Here is a 19,927-nt window from a genome sequence, read left to right as displayed (position 1 = left end):
TTTGTGTCTATTCCTTAGGATGAATCCTTAGGAAGGAGTGATAGTTGATTCTTAGGGTAAACCCTTAAGAAATAAATAAGATAATGGGGTTGGGGTAATTCGGTTGATTGATTGATGTTTAAGAATATTAAATTATGTATTGTGGGTTGAAAACCCTATATGCTCACCAGGCTTCCAAGCCTGACCCACTCAGCTTTTTATGATTACAGGTAGTGGACCCCGAGCATAGTCGGATGATGATGATGAGTGATTTATGGATTATAGGCCAGTAGTTATAAACAATTGTTGTAAGGCTTATAATGTCTTGTTTATGCTTTTGATCTGTATCGGAACATGACATCCCGAGGTTTTAATATAAAAGGAAATTATATATTTCTTAAAGAAAGGTTTTGACAAACTTTTATCATGTTTTGTTTTTGGGGACCAATTCCGCAATATCTTTTAAAAAGATTCTCTGACTTTATTTTAAAAAGCATAAATTAAATCGGTCTTTTCTGGCCGAGAAATTAGAGGATGTCACACAGGATGACGCCCAACTCCGCACCGACACATTCCAAGCACAACTGATTACAGCCCTCTCTGAGATAAGGGAATAGCAAGTCGCCTTCGATAGGCGCCTTATGGAAGCAAAGCAATCAGACACAGAGTCGAGCTCGAAGCGCAACCTACGTCGCAAGTAGTACTTGCCCAAATCCCAAAATTTTGCTATAGAATAGGAACTCGGCTAAAAGTCTTACTTTTCTTTAACTTCTGCATTGGAGACCCTTAGAGGGATCGAAATTTTCCTAACTTCAAATGTAACTCAACGTATGTTTAATATATATGAAGAAATTCCTTTGTGTGTTAATTCTTTGAATACCACCCAGATTTATAAGTTTATCTATCACTATGCAAACTTTTATTGTGAGTTAAGCTCTAAACCCTGGGTAGGTCAGTCAAATTCATAAATTGATAAAAATAGCAAATTTATTAACACACAGCTTCCAATCATTAAAGACTTATGTTCTTCATTCTATTTCTCTAGCGGAACGATGCCGCCCCGTAGATCTGCACGCCGTGTTAACAACGCAACAACACCACCACCACCTCCATCAACGGATAACGCCGCCTTGATAGCTGCTGTAACAGCTGCAGTGACAGCAGCAATGGCACAGATGAGTAATAATGGGTCCGGAGGGGGAGTAAATAGCTCTACGAATGGCCAACGTCAGGGTCGTTCAGAGGATTGCACCTTCAAGGACTTCACCAATAGCAAGCCCATATCTTTTAATCCGGAGGGATAATGGTTCTATCATAATGGATAGAGAAAACCGAAGCGGTTTTCGAGATCTGTGCATGTCTGGAAGAGAGCAAGGTAAAATTTGTTGCTTGTACATTCTCCGAGAGAGCTCTGACGTGGTGGAATGGCCATGTCAAGTCACTAACTCTGGTGGTGGCTAATTCTATGGGCTGGGAGAATCTAAAGCAAATGTTAATGCAAGAGTACTGTCCAAGGGGCGAAGTACAAAAGCTAGAGCAGGAACTTTGGGGCCTTACTATGGTAGGCTCGGACATCACAACCTATACCAATAGGTTTAGTGATTTGGCAATCCTTTGCCCAGGGATGGTTGCTCTAGAGAGCAAGAAGATCGAAAGATACATCTGGGGACTGTCACCCCAGATTCGAGGAAGTGTACTAGCTTCCAAACCAGTCACTTTCGATAGCGCCAAACAGTTGGCACAAGCTCTCGTTGACCATGGAATCTGTCAAGGCTTCGCAACTGCTGTCCCGGAGCAAACCATAGGAAACAACAACAACAACATCGGTACCAACAACAACTAGAAGAAGAAGTTTTGGAACAAGAGGAAGAGTCAGTTTTCACAGGAACCTTCCAAGAAGCAACAAATAGTGGCAGTCCATGCCGCTACTACCCCCACTGCTGCTCCTGTTACCTCTGCACCAGCGAAGCAATATACTGGGAACCTACCGAAGTGCAGCAAATGCAATTTCCATCACAACGGAAATTGTCGGGAGATGCACTGCAACAACTGCAACAAGAAAGGGCACACTGCCCGTTTCTGTAAGGCACCAGCACGACCAATCACACAAGTCCCTGGAGTCGGTGTGGGCCAGGCGTGTTATTGGTGTGGTGAGGTTGGACACTACAAGAGAGACCGCCCTAAGGCAAGGAATGCTGGCGACATAGGAATAGTGCTGGCAATAGGGCAGAACGAAGCAATAGCTGATCCCACGGTGGTTACGGGTACGTTTCTCCTCAATAACGCTTATGCATGCATACTCTTTGATTGTGGTGCGGAGAGGAGTTTCGTGAGTCATAAATTCAAACACATACTAAAACAGAATCCTCAATCACTCAATAAGATATTTACAGTAGAAATGGCAAACGGTAGAACAGAAAGCACAAACGATATGTACCTAGGTTGCACACTAACTCTGAACGAACATTCATTTCCAATCGATCTAATGCCGATCACTATAAAGAGCTTTGATATCATCATCGGTATGGATTGGTTAAGCCTACACCATGCCGAAATACTTTGTCACGAAAGGTCTGTTCGCCTAAATCTGCCAAACGGCAAAACTCTTGTCATTTATGGTGACAAACCCGGTACCAATTTACAAATCATCTCTTGCGTCAAAGCCCAAAAGTACCTGCGTAAGGAGTACCATGCCTTTTTAGCCGACGTAGTAGATAAGGAAAAAGAAGCGAAAGACCTCAAAGATATTCCAGAAGTCTGCGATTTTCCCGATATCTTCCCTAAAGATCTTCCTGGAGTCCCACCAGAACGACAAGTCGAGTTCAGAATCGATTTAATCCCCGGAGCTACCCCAGTAGCTAAGTCGCCGTATCGTCTAGCGCCAGCTGAGATGCAAGAATTATCCAGCCAATTAAACGAACTACTCAACAAAGGATTCATCGACCAACTCCAAGGAGTGAGTTATTTCTCGAAGATCGATTTGAGATCCGGGTATCATCGGCTACGAGTCTTGGAAGGAGATGTTCCCAAAACAGCCTTTCGAACTCGTTATGGTCACTACGAGTTTGTAGTGATGCCCTTTGGATTAACAAATGCACCGGCGGTGTTCATGGACTTAATGAACCGAGTGTGTCGTTCAATCATGGACAAAATTGTGATCGTGTTCATAGACGATATACTCATTTATTCAAAGAGTAAAGAGGAACATGGTCAACACCTCCGACAAATCTTGGAAACGCTAAGAAAGGAGAAGCTATACGCAAAATTCTCAAAGTGCGAATTTTGGATTCGGAAAGTAGATTTCCTAGGTCACGTGGTTAGCAAAGACGGAATACACGTGGACCCTTCCAAAATCAAGACAATCAAGAACTGGTCAGCACCAAGAACCCCAACGGAAATCCGACAATTCTTGGGCCTTGCTGGCTATTACCAAAGATTTATTCAAAACTTCTCGAAGATTGCTAAACCACTTACCACCTTGACCCAGAAGGGGGTAACTTTGAATTGGGAAGAAAGACAAGACGCTGCATTCCAAACACTGAAGCAAGAACTATGCAGCGCACCTATATTGTCCTTGCCAGAAGGAACAGAAGACTTCGTGGTCTACTGTGATGTATCTAATCAAGGTCTTGGATGTGTTCTAATGCAACGAGGAAAGGTAATCACCTACGCCTCGAGACAACTCAAGGCGCACGAGGTCAACTACACTACACACGACCTCGAACTGGGAGCAGTCGTTTTCGCCTTAAAGGTTTGGAGACACTATCTCCACGGCACAAAATGCACAATCTTTACCGATCACAAGAGCCTTCAATACATCCTCAATCAAAAGGAACTCAACATGAGGCAAAGACGATGGGTTGAACTGTTGAATGACTACGAATGTGAAATTCATTATGATCCAGGAAAAGCGAATGTGGTGGCTGATGCTCTTAGTTGAAAGGAATACTCGGCCCACCGAGTGAAATCCTTAACCATGACGATCCATTCACACCTGTCTACACAAATCAAGGAAGCTCATAGGGAAGCCTTGGAAACAGAGAATGTGACGGGTGAAGCCTTAAGGGGAATGGATATGAATCTTGAACTCAAGGGCGATGGAGTTCGTTGCTTCATGGATCGGATCTGGACAACGAAGTTTGGTGGATTCAGAGACGTGGTCATGAATGAGGCTCATAAGACTCGATACTCCATGCATCCAGGTTCAGACAAGATGTATCTGGATATCAAGGAACTGTATTGGTGGCCGAACATGAAAGCAGAGATCGCTACCTATGTGGGCAAGTGTCTGACTTGCGCCAAAGTCAAGATAGAGTACCAAAAGCCCTCAGGATTACTACAACAGCCTGAAATACCCGAGTGGAAGTGGGAGCGGATAACCATGGATTTCATAACCAAATTACCCAAGACAGCAGGTGGGCTAGACACCATCTGGGTGATTGTCGATAGGTTAACAAAATCCGCACACTTCCTACCAATAAAGGAAACCGACAAGATGGAGAAGCTAGCTCGAACATACATCCGAGAGATTGTACGACTGCATGGTGTACCAATATCCATTATCTCTGGCAGAGATAGCAGGTTCACCTCACGATTCTGGCAGTTGCTGCAAAAGTCTCAAGGAACGAGGCTAGACATGAGTACCGCTTACCATCCACAAACCGACGGTCAAAGTGAGAGGACCATACAAACCTTGGAAGATATGCTAAGAGCTTGTGTAATCGATTTTGGTGAAGCATGGGATACCCATTTGCCACTAGTCGAATTCTCATACAACAATAGCTATCACTCCAGCATTAAAGTTGCTCCATTCGAAGCCCTCTATGGCCGGAAGTGCAGATCACCACTGTGCTGGGCTGAAGTGGGTGACACGCAACTAGCCAAGGGACAAGTACCCGACAGCGCTCTCACAGGCCCATAAATCATAAGAGAAACAACTGAGAAGATTGTTCAGATTCGGGAAAGACTAAAGGCTTCAAGAGACAGACAAAAGAGTTATGCGGACAAAAGACGGAAGCCCTTGGAATTTCAGGCCGGGGACCGAGTGCTATTAAAGGTCTCGCCCTGGAAAGGGTTAATACGTTTCGAAAAACGTGGGAAACCAAACCCAAGGTATATCGGACCATTCGAGATCCTTGCAAGGATCGGTCCGGTAGCATACAAACTTCGACTACCGCAGGAACTCAATAACGTACATCCTACCTTTCATGTGTCAAACTTGAAGAAATGTTTGTCCGATGAGACCCTCGTCGTCCCTCTAGACGAAATCGAAATCAACGAGAGTCTCCACTTTATAGAGGAACCAATTGAGGTCATGGATAGGAAAATTAAACGAACAAAACAAAGTCGCATACCCATTGTGAAGGTCCGCTGGAATGCAAAACGGGGACCTGAATACACTTGGGAGCGCGAAGATCAAATGAAACAAAAGTATTCGCATCTTTTTCCCTAATCCACAAATATTTATCTTACATTAAATTTCGGGACGAAATTCCCTCTAACGGGGGGATGATGTGACAACCCGATATTTCAAATCAATGTAATGACCAAAAAACGTCAAGAATTGTAATCTCTTTTGATATAATGAAATTAGCATCAAAAATAAAATGTCAAAAGTCTCTATTGGGTTGCCTAAAATGATAGTTATCATGTCATGGTTTTCAGAAATATAAAGAACACTAAAATCCGAGTTATAATGAAGAAGTTATGACCAACCTAAGATTCACAACAAAACCGTCAATACGATTAAACATAAAACACGAAGTTTTAATAAAATACTTTTTAAACTTAAGTATCTAAATGAAAGTCGTAGATATCATTAAACCGTGAACATACATAAAAAGAACGCCCAAATCTGACTTCATATGAGGAAGTTATGATTTTTCGAAGTTTCGGATATAGCAGTAGACAGCTAAAAACTCGAAATAGAGATCGAGGGATTTTTGACCGAAACAATCTAAAGGAGAATCGAAGATCTCAACAATAGTAGCGCAACGGTAAAAAGTCAGACGAAAACGGGCGTCGGATGAAGAAGTTATGGATTTATGACGGAGTTTTCGTGTACCGGCCTGTTAAAAATAATTAATTAAAAATAAAGTCAATATTAGCCGACGAAATCTAAACGATAGTTGTAGAGCATATTCTCACCTACGCGTGCATATATAGAACATCGAAAACGGAGCTCGTACGCAGAAGTTACGGATTTTACAAGTTCAAGACACAAAATCCAAGACTGTTAGGATGGCCACGACATGGCACAGATGGCCATGATGTGGGGCCCTGATTGATGGGTTTTCAGGCTTGGCAGCAGACGTCTCATCCATGGAAGAGGATAGGATCGACTCCACGACGTGGGCAACCCTTTTGCCACGACGTGGGACCCAAAAATTGAGCTATAAATAGAGCTCAAGGGGTTCCGGGTTTCATTGCTCAATTCTCTTCTTTCTCGTGCCGAAGCTCTGCGTTTTAACCCCCGAAGCCATCCCGAAGCCCCGGTCTTCGCATCCAAGTTCCGAAGGAAGGTCTTACACTCTCGAGAATTCCCAAGAATCCCGAGAAAACCCGCTTTCTCCTGTCGAAGTTCTGCTCGGTTTTCATCTCACCATCTTCACTCTATCAAGTGAGTTCATACCCCTATAACTACGTTTTCAAATGCTTTGTAAATGCTTTTATAAACTTTAAAGGGGAGGAATACAAGTAAACACACGATTATCCTCGTGTGAATAACATAAATCTTTTGCTATACTTTTTGTTATAATCAATCATATGTGATTTATAACTATCATACGAAAACGTTCTCATACAACATATCATGATAACACTTTGTCTTTTTGGAGTGAAACATGTTGTTATATATATATATCAAACACTTTATTTATATTTCGGGTATAAATGTTCAATAATGTTATTACAAATGTTATACCTTACATACAAAGTCGACACTACACTAGGGTTTATCATACAAACGAATCACACATTCAAACTATAATAGGTATGGTTTGCTGGATATTCATGAGATTTTATATACTATAAGTACTATCTCAAGGAAATACTTTCATATACAAGAACGAATGGACTTTTCATACGTAAATCTATTTGATACTATGTTTTGTGAGACATTCAACTTCACGTACTTTCAAGTATGCAGTTAAAGTCCTGTATTATATACCATAATCTCTTGTAGGGAGAGCGTGATACTTGTGTATAGATCTATACGGGATTAACAATCCTGCACCTAAACTGTTAGCTACAGTTAGACTGGCAAGTCTGGGGTGACAATCGTCATAACATTCCAACGCCTGAAGAACGTTGTTACGGGCAGTCTGGGTCAATAGCATGGTTATAAAACTAACATGGAGTATTAAAAACACGTTGATTTACGGGGTTATCAAATGCCTTGGTGATTTTATACATACATAAATCTACTATTCTAGGCATGAAAAACACTTTTGCATTTCAGTTTTGGAACTTTTAAACTACCACACATTTATGGAAAAACATTGGATTTCTAGAAGCAAACATTCAAATCAGACGGGTCTTGGTAGAAGACTACTTTAATAGTAGTAGGAAATATGGGATTTGCTAGGAGTTTTCAAACATATACAAACAATTTCATTCAGATTTATACAAACATTAACATTAAATACTTATGAACTCACCAGCTTAAATGATGATCTACTCTTTCAAATCTACTTGTATTTCTCAGGGATTCAGTAATACAGGTAAACTTCAGCTTTTGGAGAAGTGACGCTAAGGCGTCAGTTTAAAACTCATTTCGTCATCATATTGTAATTTGTTTTGAAACAAGTATCATTCAACAATGTAACTTTTAAATTATATATATGATGGTTGTTTTACTTTCTTTACTATGTATTCAACTGTTACGATACTACATGAAGTCATCCGCCCTCGAACGATTCCGCCGTTCTGGTTTGGGGGTGTGACATGTAGGCTCTTATGGTCGGTGAAGACATTGCACTTGGTTCCGTAGAGATAATGTCTCCAAATCTTTAACGCAAAGACCACTGCTCCCAACTCTAGATCGTGAGTTGTGTAATTGACTTCATGTGTTTTCAGCTGTCTCGAGGCATAGGAAATAACCTTTCCTCGCTGCATGAGCACACAGCCTAGGCCTTGATTGGATGCATCACAGTAGACAACGAAATCCTCCGTCCCTTCGGGCAGGGACAAGATAGGTGCGCTGCATATGGCCCGCTTCAATGCTTGAAATGCAGAGTCTTGCTTTTCTTCCCAACAAAAGGGTACACCTTTCTGAGTCAGGGTGGTTAAGGGCTTAACAATTCTGGGGAAGTTTTGGATAAACCTGCGATAGTAGCCAGCGAGACCCAAGAATTGACGGATTTATGTGGGCGTCTTCAGTGCTGACCAACTCTCAATCGCTTTGATCTTGGAAGGGTCCACGTGTATGCATTCCTCACTAACCACGTGACCAAGGAAAGTTACCTTTCGGATCTAGAATTCGCACTTTGAAAACTTTGCATAAAGTTTCTCTGCCCTTAATGTTTCTAGCACTAGTCTCAAGTGTTTTCTATGGTCTTCCTCACTCTGAGAGTAGACAAGTATATCATCAATGAACACGATTACAAACTTGTCTAGGAAGGGCGGCACACCCGATTCATCAGATCCATGAATACCATCGGTGGGTTGGTTAGACCAAAGGGCATAACTACAAACTCGTAGTGACCATAGCGAGTTCGGAATGCTGTCTTAGGAACATCACTCTCCTAGACTCGCAATTGATGGTACCCTGATCTCGGTTCTATCTTTGAGAAATAGCCGGCTCCTTGGAGTTGATCGAAGAGGTCGTCGATTTTGGGTAGGGGATAACGGTTCTTGATGGTAAGCTTGTTCAGTTCACGATAATCTATGCACATCCGAAAGGACCCATCTTTCTTCTTCACAAACAAGACCGGGGCTCCCCAGGGTGAGGAACTTGGTCTTATGAATCCTTTGCTGAGCAGCTCATTGAGCTGGCTGGATAACTCTTGCATTTCTGCCGGCGCTAGACGGTATGGGGATTTATATACAGGAGTAGCTCCGGGAATTAAGTCGATACAGAACTCGACTTGGCCCTCGGGAGGGATTCCGGGAAGATCTTCGGGGAAGACATCAGGAAAGTTGCAGACTTCGGGGATGCTCTCGAGGTCCTTAACTTCCTGCTTTTCGTTAACGACATAAGCTAGGAATGCATGGCACTCCTTTCGTAGATATTTCTGGGCTTGGATGCAGGAAATGATACGAAGGTTTGAGTTGAGTTTGTAACCGTAGACTATGAGGGCTTCACCCGAGGGCAGATTGAGGCAAATGGCTTTTTCATAACAAATGATATCAGCACGATTAGGGCTCAACCAATCCATGCCGACGATGACGTCGAAGCTTTTTATGGAAGCTGGCATAAGATCGATGGGGAAAGAATGGTTGTTTAGGGTAAGGGTATAGCCTATGAATATGTCGTTAGTGCTCTCTTTCTTTCTGTTAGCCATATCAACGGTAAATGTTTCGGTTAAAGGTTGGGATTTATGCTTGAGTAGATACTTGAATGCATGACTAACAAAACTCCTCTCCGCACTAGAATCGAAAAGAATGCATGCATAAAAGTTTTCAAGGAGGAACATACTCGTAACAACGGTGGGATCAGCAACTGCTTCCTCCTGCCCATAGCTAGCACTCTCCTTGTGTTGCCAGCTGTCGTTGCTTTGGGGCAATTTCTTTTGAAATGTCCGACCTCTCCACAGCCATAACATGCTTGACCAGTGCCCGCTCCAGGAGCCTGATTCGTTGGTTGGACTGGCGTCTTGCAAAATCGGGTTGTATGCCCCTTCTTGCCACAGTTATTGCACAACATCTCGAGGCACTGCCCATGATGATGAAAATTGCACTTGTCACACCTCGGAAGCGTACCAGAATATCTACTGGCAGGTGCTTGAGTTGTAGGAATAGCGGCAGGAGTGGTAGCAACATGAACTGTCACTACCTATTGTTTCTTGGAGTGCTCCTGCGAAGACTGGCCCTTTCGCTTGTTCCAGAACTTTTTCTTCCCACCACTCGCCTTTGGTGGTTCGGGAGCGGCTGCCACTTCATCAAGATCAACCCCGTGATCTATTAGGGTCTGTGCCAGGCACTTGGCGCTGTCAAAAGTGGTAGGCTTTGAAGCCGAAACATTTCCTTGAGTTGGGGGCGTCAATCCCCAAATGTACCTTTCTATCTTCTTGCTTTTCGGGGTGATCATTCCCGGACATAGAAGAGCCAGATCGCAGAATCTAGCTGTGTAAGCGGCAATGTCGGAACCCTTCATCTTCAGGTTCCAGAGCTCGTTCTCTAATTTCTGCATCTCGCCCCTTGGGTAGTACTCAGCAAGCATAATCTCTTTTAATCTTTCCCACCTCATGGCATTCGCTACCGGAAGGGTTAGGGATTTGACTCGACCATTCAACCAAGTCAATGCTCTGTCGGTGAAGGTGCAGGCGGCGAACTTCACCTGGTTGGCCTCCGAACAAGCACAAATTTCGAAAATCGATTCGAGCTTTTCGAATCATCGAGTTAAGACAATAACTCCTCCATTGTCGTCGAAGGATTTGGGCTTGGCATTCATGAAGTCTTTATATGAACAATCCTTCTGATGTCCCTGACCTCCACCAACATTTTGGGGATCTAGTCCACCTCCTAATCCACCCGAGCCACCCGGGTTTATCTGCGACATTGCAGCAGCCACAACGGTCGTAACTGCTGCCTGGAACAATGCAGGATCGAACTGAGGAGGTGGTGGCGGCGGAGGGTCATTGTTCTTCCTATTAGGTCTCCTTCTGGAAGGCATATTTTTCTAATAATAATCAGGAAGAAGAGGGTGGTAAGTCCCCTAGATCTTTAAATCAAGAGATATGAAAAAATATATATCTCAGCCTGATAGATAAAGTGTTCTACTACGCGATAAACAGAGAATGGTTACCAATGAAAGTAAGTTATCGCTAGGAAGAAATAAGTAGCAACACTTGGAATGAATCTCTATACTATATTCGGCTCTAGCTAAAATACTCATATTGTATTTTAAGTTGTATGCTCTGGTCTATCGATATCTTGATGTATATAGCTTGGTAAGTTTTAGGCTTGCTGCAACACCATGATCACTCCCAGACACATGTTGGTCATGTCTCAAATAAATATAGTTGATCAGGCTATATTGATCCCAGGCTATATTGTTCTACTTATGATATTGTTTCTGGTACTTATGTATACTTGTATACTTCTTTTAAAATACTTAAATTTTAAAAGTATACTTTTAGTTTAGAGCACTTCGGCCCTTTAGTGTTTATAGTTGTATACCATGTAAGGTTCGGTATACTTAGTTCACTATCAACAAGAGCTCTAATACCAATCTGTCACACCCCCAAACCGGAACGGCGGAAATGTTCGGGGGTGGATGACGTCATATGTAGTATCACAACAATTGCATCATAGTAATCATAGTAAACACAACCATTACATTGAATACATATATGAAAAGGGTGTTTACATCTGTTTGATTCTTGTTTTTGTACATCAAAAGTATAATCTAAAGAAAAAGACGTGACTCTATACGCTCCGTCTTCTCAAAACTCCAGGAGGTACCTATCTACTGATTTCCTGAGAATACAAGCAGTTTTGAAAGAGTATCAGCATAAATCTGGTGAGTTCATAAGCGATGTTTTTGTAATGAAAACCTGTTGCTGACTCTGTAAAAATGTTCGCATGTTTCCAAGAAAATCCAATATTTTCTTTAGTAAAAGTGTGATAATATCAGTTCCATCTATGCCCACTTAGTTCATGCTAGCCATGTGTAAACCAATATCGAACAGACAGTTGATTATGTGGATCTGCCCTAAGCCCACAACCAAACAAGGAACAGGAAATGAGGCAGAAACCACACATTCCACAGTCTATCGAATATTCTCCATACGTAACCCTGATGCCTAAACTAAGGAATTATAGAATTAACTATGAATGTTTGTTATTGTATCCTGTTGTAGTATAGGAAAAACGTTAGTTTGTATGTTTGGTTACAACCAATCGTAGTATGTGTGTATTCTTGTACAAAAACCTTTGTATAATATGTGTTGTATGAAACCATGACTACCACCGGTATGTATAGTATGTTCTATTAGAAAACCCTGGCTACCACCAGTATGTATAGTATGTTCTGTTTGAAAACCCTGGCTACCACCAGTATGTATAGTATGTTATGTTTGAAAACCCTGGCTACCACCAGTATGTATAGTAGTTTCATTACTTAAAATAAAACTAATGAAGAATGAAATCCCGTAAACAAATGGTTAGTTTATACTATTATGAGTCGTATAACCATGCTTGATATGACCTAGTGACCTTTACGACGTTCTTCAAGTGTCAGTTAAATGACATTTATCACCCCAGGCATGCCTGCCTAACTGTAGCTAGCAGTTCAGCTGTGGGATTGTCAGTCCCGAATAGATCTATTCACAAATCTCACGCTCACCCTCCAGTCATGCCTGCCTAACCTGTACCCCGAAGGGTACATTTGAAGTGTTGTCTCACAATCCTGTATTAACTAGTTTACGTGTAGTTCTGTAATGATCTACTTTATTGAAATCTGTGTGTATATTGTATAAGGTAATAATTATACTTAAATAATTATTAAATGTTGTACTGTTGTAGTATTGTATATCATAAACTAAATCTTTCGTAGTTTATATGTTTACCCATGTATGTAATCTGAATCAGTAAAATCTGTATATTGAATTCCTCAAACTATACCCTTTATAGTTTTCTTGAAATGTTATGTACTTGGTTTGTAAATTGTTCTGAAAATTATGCAATTATGTTTCCATGATAAAAGTGTCCCTTATGTTCAACATAGTACAAAAGGGATAGAATATCTACGGTCAAGAGTTTTTGGAAGAATAAGGGGGGTTTTTGGTGTTTACGGTCAAGAGTTTAGAGAGAGAAGGAGAGAGTTTTCGACCAGAAAAGTGTAAATGAGGGGTGGGGTCTCGTATTTATTGGGGTTTTTCATGGTCGGTGGTAGAGTCCACCTGTCGTTGGCCGTAAACGAGTGTATGGCCATAAACGAGTTTACGGCCGTGAACTTCAGTCAGGCCGTGAACTGATGTCTTGTTCGAAGGAAAACTCGAAATTTCACGTGGTTTTGGTCCCGACTCATATATAAAGTTCAATTAAATGACCTTTCAAACCAAAGGAATTCGACGGAACTCAATAAATTCAAATTTTATTAATGGAATTTGGATAACGGTAACAGAAAAAGGTTCGGGTTGTCGCAGATGAAGATTTGAGGATTCGAATATGGTTGATGAATTTGGTGGATGAACTCGGTATATTTATGAATATGGGATGAAGATGTGAGGGTGTTCTCGGATGAAGATTAAGTGCAAATTGAGAGTGTGTTCGGTGATAAAAGTGAGAAATGAATTGAGAGTTCGGCTATATCAATATATAAGGGAGGAAATCGGTCCTTAATGGGCCTTATCACATGAATTCGGTCCTATATGACCGAATTTACCCTAAAATCGGTCTAATGTCCACAATTTGGATTGTGTTCGGTTTCTAAGTAAAAAAGGAAAATGGGAATTCGGTTTTAAGTCCAAAGAATTAGGGAATTCGGTCTTGACTTGGATTCTTTGAGGAATTCCGTCATGCCTAAAGAGAATTCGGTTTTAGTGTTTTAAATTAGGATTTCACGACTAAATAGAACATATACCCCTTTATGTTATCATAATTCATAACTAGTATTAGGTTCTAGAGTTAAGAATGTAACCTTTGATTAATTTATTATAAACTTTGATTAAATCATATGTGATTTTTATGTTAAGCTTTAAGCTTTTAATTCTTTACTATGAATTAAGTTCTAGAGTGAAGGGTTGCAATACTTATTTAAACTAGAGTAAGCTTTGATTGAACTAGTGTGAATTTCATGGACTTTTATTGACTCGAAAGAATGGGTTGTCACATCATCCCCCCGTTAGAGAGAATTTTGTCCCATAATTCTTGCTATAGTGGATACATTATGAACTAGGGAAGAGATGCGGGTACTTCTGTTGCATCTGGTCTTATCGCCCCCAAGTGAATTCAGGTCCCCACTTGGCATTCCAGTGAACCTTTACTATTGGTATGTGACTTTGTTTCGTTCGTTTGACCTCCCTATCCATGATTTCGACTAGTTCTTCCATGAAGTTGAGGCTTTTGTTTATTTCAATTTCGTCGAGTGGAATCACAATAGTTTCATCGGATAAACACTTCTTTACATTTGACACATGGAAGACAGGGTGTACGTTGTTTAGTTCTTGGGGAAAACGGAGTTTGTAAGCTACGGGGCCGATCCTAGCGAGGATCTCGAATGGCCCAATGTACCTCAGATTTAACTTTCCATGCTTTCTGAAGCGTATCATGCCTTTCCAGGGCGAGACCTTCAACAGAACGCGGTCACCAACCTGGAATTCCAAACGTTTTCTCCTTTTGTCCGCGTAGCTTTTCTGTCTATCTCTTGAGGCCTTCAGTCGTTCTCGGATTTGTACAATCTTTTATGTGGTTTCTTGAATGATTTCCGGGCCAGTGAGAGTGCTATCAGGAACTTGCCCTTTAGCTAGCTGCGTGTCACCCACCTCAGCCCAGCACAGAGGGGATCTGCACTTACGGCCATAGAGGGCTTCAAATGGAGCAGCTTTTATGCTAGTGTGATAGTTGTTGTTATATGAAAACTCGATCAGTGGCAAATGGGTGTCCCATTCTTTACCAAAGTCGATCACACAGGCTCTCAGCATGTCTTCTAGAGTTTGAATGGTTCTCTCACTCTGCCCGTCAGTTTGAGGATGATAAGTTGTACTAATGTCCAGCTTAGTTCCAAGACCCTTCTGTAGTGACTGCCAAAATCACGAGGTGAACCTACTATCTCTATCTGAGATACTAAATATGGGCACACCATGCAGTCGTACTACCTCTCGGATGTAAGTTCGGGTCAGCTTCTCCATCTTGTCTGTTTCCTTGATTGGCAGGAAGTGGGCAGATTTGGTTAATCTATCGACGATTACCCAAATGGTGTCATGACCACCCGATGTCTTGGGAAACTTGGTAATGAAGTACATTGTGATCCGTTCCTACTTCCACTCAGGTATCTCTGGCTGCTGGAGTAAACCTAAGGGCTTTTGGTATTCTACCTTGACTTTGGCACAAGTTAGGTACTTGCCCACGTAGGTAGCAATCTCTGCTTTCATATTTGGCCACCAATAGAGCTTCTTGAGATCTAGATACATCTTATCTGAACCTGGGTGAACGGAGTATCGAGTTTTGTGGGCTTCGTTCATGACAACCTCCCTCTAACCACCGAACTTTGGGGTCCAGATCTGGTTCATGAAATAACGAACTTCGTCTCCCTTAATCTTGAAGTTCTTCTCCATTCCTCGCAAGTCTTCACCTATCACATTTTCTGGTTTTAAGGCTTCCTGCTGAGCCTTTTTGATTTGAGTGGACAGGTGGGAATGGATTGTCATGGTTAGTGCTTTCACTTTACGACCTGAGTATTCCTTCCGACTAAGGGCGTCAGCTACTACATTGGCTTTACTTGGATGATAGTGAATTTCGCACTCATAATCATTGAGTAGCTCTATCCATCACCGTTGCCTCATGTTAAGTTCTTTTTGATCGAAAATATGTTGTAGGCTTTTGTGGTCGGTGAAGATAGTGCACTTGGTACCATATAGGTAATGTCTCCATATTTTTAGGGCAAAGACCGCTTCTCCCAGTTCTAGATCGTGAGTAGTGTAGTTGACCTCGTGTGCCTTAAGAGACATTATGGGCGCGCTATACAGGGCCTGTTTTAGTGTCTTGTTTCTCTCCCCAACTAAAAGTCACACCCTTTTGAGTTAGGGCGGTAAGAGGCTTAGCAATCCTGGAGAAGTTTTGAATGAATCTGCGATAGTAGCCAGCAAGACCCAAGAATTGATGGATTTCTGTTGGTGTTCTCGGTGCTGACCAATTCTCTATTGCCTTTATTTTGGAAGGGTCCACATGTATGCCTTCTTCGCTAACCACGTGGCCCAAGAAAGTTACCTTCCTAATCCAAACCTCGCACTTAGAGAATTTCGTGTAAAGCCTTTCTGCCCTCAGTGTCTCTAGAACTTGTCTTAAGTGTTGGCTATGTTCTTTCTCGCTTCGTGAATAGATAAGTATATCGTCTATGAATACTATCATGAACTTGTCTAGGAATGGGCGGCACACCCTATTCATCAGGTCCATGAATACGGCGGGTGCGTTGGTTAGAACAAAGGGCATCACTACAAACTCGTAGTAACTATATTGAGTTCGGAAAGTTGTCTTAGGAACATCACACTCCTGGACTCGTAATTGATGGTACACTGATCTCAGGTCTATCTTTGAAAAATAGCTCGCTTCCTGAAGTTGATCGAAGAGGTCGTCGATTCTGGATAGAGGGTAGTGATTCTTAATAGTGAGTTTGTTTAGCTCTCGGTAGTCTATGCACATCCGGAAGGATCCATCCTTCTTCTTAACGAACAAGACCGGTGCTCCCCAGGGTGAGAAGCTTGGCCTAATGAATCCCTTGCTAAGCAGTTCGTTCAGCTGGCTGGATAATTCCTGCATCTCTGCCGGTGCTAGACGATATGGAGAGTTGGCTATGGGGGTAGCTCCGGAAATTAAGTCGATTCGGAACTCGACTTGGTGTTCGGGAGGAACTCCTGGAAGATCCTCAGGGAAGATAACGGGAAGTTACAGACTTCGGGGATGCTCTCAAGGTATTTAACTTCTTGTTTTGCGTTAACTACATGGGCTAGGAATGTGTGACACTCCTTTCGCAGGTATTTTTGGGCTTTAATACACGAAATGATGCGAAGGTTCGTGTTGAGTTTGTCGCTGTAGATGACGAGGGCTTCGCTATTTGGCAGGTTGAGGCGAATAGATTTTTCGTAACAAAGAATATCAGCATGATTGGGGCTCAAACAATCCATACCGATGATGACATCGAAGCTTTTTATGGACACGGACATAATGTCGATAGGAAAGGAATAGTCGTTTAGAGTAAGAGTACAGCCGATGAATATGTCGTTAGTGCTCTCTTTCTTTCCGTTAGCCATTTCGACAGTGAATGTTTCAGTTAGAGGTTGTGATTTTTGTTTGAGTAGGTGCTTGAATTTATGACTAACAAAACTCCTCTCCACACCACTATCAAATAGAATGCATGCATAAGAGTTGTGAAGGAGGAACGTACCCGTGACAACGATGGGGTCTGCAACTGCTTCCTCCGGACCCATGGCTAGTACTTTCCCTGTGTTGCCAGCATCCTTTACCTTAGGGCAATTCCTTTTGTTGTGCCCGGTTTCGCCGCATCCATAACAGGCTTGGCCTATTCCGGCTCCGCGGGTCTAGGCATTTGGTTGTGCAGGTGCCTTGCAAAAATGAGATGTATGCCCCTTCCTGTTGCAGCTAGTACAATATAACTCCCGACAAGGTCCATTATGGTGGTAGTTACATTTGTCGCATTTCGGGAGGTTCCCGGCATATCGGTTGGGAGGTGCTTGTGTAGCGGGAACAACAGCGGGAATGGTAGCAGCATGAATTGTCACCGTTTGTTGTTTCTTTGAGGGCTCCTACGAAGATTGGCCCTTTCGCTTAGTCCAGAATTTCTTTTTACTGCCGCTCTCCTTGGGCTGTTCTGGAATCATTGTCACGGTGTCTTGGCTTTTTCCATGGTCTATTAGTGTCTGCACCAGATGCTTGGCACTATCGAAAGTAAGTGGTTTGGCAGTTAGGACATTTCCTTGAGTTTGGGGTGTCAATCCCCAGATGTATCTTGCTACCTTCTTACTCTCCGGGGTGACCATCCTGGGACAGAGTAGAGCCAAGTCACTGAACCTTGCAGTGTATGCAGCAATGTCGGAACCCTTCATCTTCAACTTCCTGAGCTCCTGCTCCAGCTTTTGCATTTCGCCCCTAGGGCAGTATTCAGCTAGCGTTAACTCCTTCAAACCATCCCAACTCATCACATTAGCTAACGGGAGAGTTAGGGATTTGACTTGGTTGTTCCACCAAGTTAGTGCTCTATCCGTGAGGGTACATGCTGCAAATTTTACTTTGCTCGCCTCGGGGCACGCACAGATCTCAAAGATTGATTCGATCTTCTCGAACCAACGAGTTAGGGCAATGACACCTCCAGTGCCATCGAAGGACTTCGGTTTTGCATTCGTGAAATCCTTGTAGGAACACTCTTTCGGGTGTCCCTGGCTACCACCGAGATTAGGGGAATTGGTACAACTACCTGAAGTGCTACTGCTGCTAGAATTGATCTGTGATATGACAGCAGCCACAGCGGAGGTTACTGCTGCTCGGAAGACAGCAGGATCAAATTGGGGTGGTGGTGGCGGTGGTGGATTTGTCGAAGTGTTGTTTTTCTTCTTGGTGGACTTCTTTGGAGCCATCTTTCTCTAAAATAATTAAAGAGAAAGTAATGATAAGTCCGCTAGAGGGGTCAGAAGTCAGGTGACATTGAACGGTGTATATCTTATCATGACAGTTATAGTGTTCTATCAAGCGATTTACAGTGGAAGTCTACTTAATACAAGTAAACAATCGCCATGAAATTTATAGCAACACTTGGAATGAAATCGGTTCATTGTGTTTGGCTCTAGTATCGTAGTGCTACCAAATACTCCTATAGTATTTTAGTTTGTATGATTTGTTCTATTGTTCGCTTTTGTATGGAGTTGGGTAAGTTTTAGACTTGTTGCAACACCACTGTCACTCTCAAACACATGTTGGTCGTATCTTGAATAAATATTGTTGATCAGGCTATATTTATCCCAAATATGATTACATAACTTCCCGGGTTTAACGGTAGTGTTCAACATCTAAATACTTTTGTTTTGTTCTTCTTGTGATATTGCTTCTGGTATGTATGTAGTGTTATTATACTTCTTATAAAATACTTAGATTTTAAAAGTATACTTTTAGTTCAAAGCGCTTCGGCCCCTTAGTGTTTATAATTGTATACCATGTAAGGTTTGATATACTTAGTTAGCTATAAACAATGCTTTGATACCAATCTGTCACACCCCCAAACCGAGACGGCAGAAACGTTCGGGGGTGGAGGACATCATGTATAGTATCACAACAATTGTATAATAGGAATCAAAGCAAACATAACCATTACATTGATTAAGTATTGTATTTACATTTGTTCAACACATTGTTTGTATGACATCAAAATGTATAACAAAATATAAAAGACGTGACTCTGGAAGCTCCGTCTTCTCAAAATCCTGCGGGTGTACCTGTCTTACCGGTTCCCTGAGAATACAAGTGGTTTTGAAAGTGTATCAACATTTAAGTTGGTGAGTTCATAAGTATGTTTTAGTGTTGGAAAACTTGTCTTTGTACTTTGAAAATGATAGAGTGTTTCTCAAGAAAATCCAATATTTTCTATAATAAATGTAATGTAGTCAAGTAAGTCTCTTGTCTTTGTATACGGGTATTAGTGTATTCTATATTAGAAAACAGTGTATTGTATGTGTATTTGTATGAAAACCTTTGTATATATAACTGGATATCACCAGTTGTAATGAAAGTAGTGTATTGTATTAGGGTTTGTATAAAACCTTAGTATTAATGCATGAATCCACTGGTTATTGAGTAAAATAGAGTACCGTAGTTGTATTTGCATGAGAGTAGTGTATGAATGCCTGGTTATTACCAGTTGTAGTGTAAAGTAGTGTACCATAGTTGGGTTTATGAAAAGAAAACCATTGAAGTAGTGTTAATCTTGTAAAGAAATGTTTTAGTTATACTATTGTGGGTTTCATATAACCATCCTTGATATGACCTAGTGACCTCTACGACGTTCTTCAGGCGTCTGAAAGTGATGACATTTGTCACCCCAGGCCTGTCGGCATAACTG

Source organism: Lactuca virosa, chromosome 8 (assembly GCF_052849685.1).
Source record: "Lactuca virosa cultivar CGN04683 chromosome 8, Lactuca_virosa_CGN04683_v6, whole genome shotgun sequence".
NCBI classification, from domain to species: Eukaryota; Viridiplantae; Streptophyta; class Magnoliopsida; order Asterales; family Asteraceae; genus Lactuca; species Lactuca virosa.
Note: the sequence above shows the minus strand (reverse complement) of the source record.